Source organism: Salvelinus sp. IW2-2015, unplaced genomic scaffold, assembly GCF_002910315.2.
Source record: "Salvelinus sp. IW2-2015 unplaced genomic scaffold, ASM291031v2 Un_scaffold2420, whole genome shotgun sequence".
In the NCBI taxonomy this organism is placed as follows: Eukaryota; Metazoa; Chordata; class Actinopteri; order Salmoniformes; family Salmonidae; genus Salvelinus; species Salvelinus sp. IW2-2015.
The window spans coordinates 36,510-41,448 of record NW_019943741.1 but is presented as its reverse complement, the minus strand read 5'-3'; positions in this window follow the sequence as shown (position 1 = coordinate 41,448).

The window sequence follows — 4,939 nt, the reverse complement described above, 5'->3', positions numbered from 1 at the left end:
TAAGTAATTCATGAAATATAATAGCTACAGGTTTTGTTTTCCTTGTTTTCATTCATTTTAAGAGTTTGTTCTGAAAATCAATTGTTTCATCAATATTTTATATGCATGTATATAACATGTTTGGTATTTTATTTTCAATATGTATGTTTGTATAGACTACAACTATAGAATCGAATAGGCATTTGAATATMACTGAATTCAACTCTATTTCCTTGAATTGCAATTCGGTATCCTGCTTATTAATTCAACATTCATTAATTGGATTTATGAGCCATTCTCAATTCAATTCTGAATTCACCACGACTCTGTTATACATAACAAAATATTTCCCTGAGTGAAATGAGTCCCTGACATTGTCTGATTAAAGCTGGAATCCTTAATGGTTAAACAGCCACGTCCATTTGCAATATTACAAAGAAGCTACTGTAAACAACACTGTTTACCCCTTGAACATCATTTTATGCACAATAGAAGAGCACAATATTCACTTTAATTATTTTTACCACGCTACGCGACGCTCCGTCGCTAGGCAACAAAAACAACGGTGGTGGGGCGGACAGTGGTGCTGCTTCCCCCTACTGCTGATATACAGTATTTGTAATCTCAATTGAATTGAGGGAGATTAAATAGATTCATGCAACTACAAAACACTTTCCCAGATATTTATACACTACAAAATATGACATCTTTCCCTGAGAGTGAAATGAGTCCCTGAGATTCAGCCTGATGAAGTCTGTAATGGCAGAGAAGTCAAACATAAAGGACATATTCCTTATCTCAAGAGTTGCTCCTATTTCTCCTGATCAATCACAAAAGGAGACCACTAGTTACTATTGTTGGAAAATAAGGACATTTTAAAATATGCTCTTAAAATGACCATGATATAAACGTATACACTATCTAAACAGAGATATATCTTATGTTAAATCTCACATGTTGTTTCCTGAGACCTGCCCAAGATGATTCAACATTCACCATGTTCCAGATAGAAATTCAATGATCTTGTAGTCTGCAGCCAGTGTACCAGAGTAACACAGGTAGGTTGTCTGGTAGACAGTAGCCCTGATCTTGTAGTCTGCAAGCCAGGAACCAGAGTAACACAGGTAGGTTGTCTGGTAGACGGTAGCCCTGATCTTGTAGTCTGCAGCAGAGTGTACAGAGTAACACAGGTAGGTTGTCTGGTAGACAGTAGCCCTGATCTTGTAGTCTGCAGCCAGTGTACCAGAGTACACAGGTAGGTTGTCTGGTAGACAGTAGCCCTGATCTTGTAGTCTGCAGCCAGTGTACCAGAGATACACGGGTAGGTTGTCTGGTAGACAGTAGCCCTGATCTTTGTAGTCTGCAGCCAGTGTACCAGAGTAACACAGGTAGGTTGTCTGGTAGACAGTAGCCCTGATTCTTGTAGTCTGCAGCCAGTGTACCAGAGTAACACAGGTAGGTTGTCTGGTAGACAGTAGCCCTGATCTTGTAGTCTGCAGCAAGTGTACCAGAGTAACACAGGTAGGTTGTCTGGTAGACAGTAGCCCTGATCTTGTAGTCTGGAGCCAGTGTACCAAGTAACACAGGTAGGTTGTCTGGTAGACAGTAGCCCTGATCTTTAGTCTGCAGCCAGTGTACCAGAGAACACAGGTAGGTTGTCTGGTAGACAGTAGCCCTGATCTTGTAGTCTGTAGCCCAGAGTAAACACAGGTGGTTGTCTGGTAGACAGTAGCCTGATCTTGTAGTCTGTAGCCAGTGTACAGAGTAACACAGGTAGGTGTGCTGGTAGACAGTAGCCCTGATCTTGTAGTCTGCAGCCAGTGTACCAGGTAACACAGGTAGGTTGTCTGGTAGACAGTAGCCCTGATCTTGTAGTCTGCAGCCAGTGTACCAGAGTAACACAGGTAGGTTGTCTGGTAGACAGTAGCCCTGATCTTGTAGTCTGCAGCCAGTTACCGCGAGAGTAACACAGGTAGGTTGTCTGGTAGACAGTAGCCCTGATCTTGTAGTCTGTAGCCAGTGTACCAGAGTTACACAGGTAGGTTGTCTGGTAGACAGTAGCCTCAGTGATGTCACCTTGCCTGAGACCTGGGGCTTGTATAGTAAACTACAGACTGATGGGAGTGCTGGTGAGAATGGTGTCCAATCACGTTACACACCAACCACCTCTGGTCAGGATGGCTCCTCCTCAAAGTGCTGCTCTCTGCCTCTGATACATTTTTTGAGATCTTCTGAGGTTGTGAGGTGGTATCCATGGCTACCTCTCAGTCTGTCTGTCTCTCTCAGGTCATGTATTAGTAGTAAAGTGATATATCTCCTGATGTTGTTGTATCCAAGGTAACCTCTCAGGCTTTCTTCTCCAGGTCTCTGACCAGGAAGTGGTCTGCTTCTCTCAGGACTTGGTAGAACACTTCCTGGGCTTCAGCCCCTTTCCTTACCACCATGTCCAGCAGGGCCTGGTTCTGTAGGGTCTTGGTGGATTTACTGACCACCTCCTCCCTCTCCTCGCCAATCAGAACCCCACGATCCTGGAGACGCAGGAATAAGGGCTGTAAGAGTCCCAGGCGAGTCTCTAGAGACATTCTGTGTTTTTTTATGAAGGCTCTGCTGGAGGAGGTAGAGGGGTTGGCAGGAGGGGCTTCAGGGACAGGGGGAAAGAAAAAAAGAGTACCTTTAACATCTAGGATGATAAAATCAAGACTTCTGCAATCATCAAAGATAAATATGAACCAACAGTAATTAGTCAATATATTACAATTCTTATTAATACACACAACCAGCAGGTGTTTTAAAGAATTGTTTTGTCATATGTTGTGAGGTTGCTGCCATTTGGTGATGTATCTAGTTTGTTATTGAGGTTTATAATGGTGGTGAATCTCTAGTTTGTTATTTCTACTCTACTACTACCCCCTGCCTACTACTTACTATCTACTACGCCTCGCTACCTACTACTCCCTACTACCATTACTACTACTACGTCTACTCTATACTACTACTACACCCCTCCTCTTCACTACTACACTACTACATACTACTGACTACTACTACTACTACTGACTACCCTCTCCTACTATTACTACTACTACTACCCTCCTCTAACTACTGCTAACTACTACTCACTACTACTACTAAACCCCTCCTCTACTACTACTTACTACACTAACCCCTCCTCTGCTACTACTGCTGCTATACTACTACTCCCCTCCTCTAACAACTACTACTACTACTCCTCCTCTACTACTCACTACTATTGTTACTACTACTATACCCCTCCTGTCATCCTATACTACTACTACCCCTCCTCTACTACTACTACTACTATACCATCCACTACTACATGCTATAACCCCACGTCACTACTACCCTGCTCTCTAACTACTGCTTACTACTACTACTACTACCCACCCCTCCTCTGCATCTACTACCTACTACTACTACTGCTACTACTAACCCTCCTCTACTACTGCTCACTCACTTACTACTACTACTTACTGCTAACACCCCTATACCCTCTACTACTACTAACTCTACTACTACCCTTCTCCTACTACTGCCCGCTCACTATACTCTTACAATACCCTGACTACTACGTACTAACTCTACCCCTCTACTACTACTCACTGCTACTACCTCCTACTACTCCTCTACACTACTACCCCTTACTTGCTACTACTACTACCCCTCCTACTACTGACTCTACTGTCTACCCCTCCTCTACTACTACTACCCCTTCTGCTACTACGTACCCCTCTCCTGCTACTCTACACTAACCCTCTGCTACTTACTACTTACACTAACCTCACTCTACTTACACTACTACTACCCCTCATCTACTACTACTAGCTACTACTACCCCCTCTCACTCTACCTACTACTCCTGCTACTACCTACTACTACTATACTACCAGCCCTCCTCTGCTCACTACTACTACTTACTACTACTCCTACCCCTCCTCGTACTACTGCTACTACTACTACTACTACTCTACTCCGCACTCCCACTACCCCCCTACTACTACACCCTTACTACCCCTCTACCTCTATACTAGCTACTACCATCTATACTACTACCCCTCTACTACCTCCTCCTCAGCTACTACTGCACTAGCCTACTACACCCTCCTCATGACTACTAGCTAACTACTACCCCTCCTCTACTACTACTGCACTACTTACTACCTCCCTTATACTACTGCTACTACTACTACCCCCTCCTCTACTACTACATGCTACTCTTTACTACTACCCCTCCCTCTACTACTACTACTTCTACCCTCTCTACTACTACTACCCCTCTGTTACTACCCCTCTGCTATAACTACTACTACCCCTCCTCTACTGCTACTAACTACTACTCTCTACTATACTACTACTACTACTACCTTACTACTACCTTCCTATACTACTATACCCTCATCTACTACTTACTACTGCTACTACTCACTACCCCTCTCCTCTCGCTACTACTACTACCCTCCTCTACACTCTACTACTACTACTACCCCTCCTCTACTACTGCTATTACTATACTACTACTACTACCCCTCCTCTACTAACTACTACTACTACTGCTACCCCTCCTCTACTACTATATACTTACCCCTCCATCTACTACTACTACTACTACCTACTACTACCCTCCTCTATACTACTACCTACTACCCCTCATCTCTACTACTACTACTACCCCTCATCTACTACTACTACTACCCCTCATCTTTACCTTACTACTACTACCCCTCATCTACTCGACTTCTTACTACTACCCCTTCATCATACTACTACTACTACTTACTCACTACTCACTACTACTACTACTACTACCCTCCTGCTACCTACTACCCCTCCTCTCATACTACATCCCCTCCTCTACTACTACTACATACTCCTCTACTACTACTACTACTACTACTACTACTACTACTTACCTACTACTACTGCTACTGCTAACTACTACCTA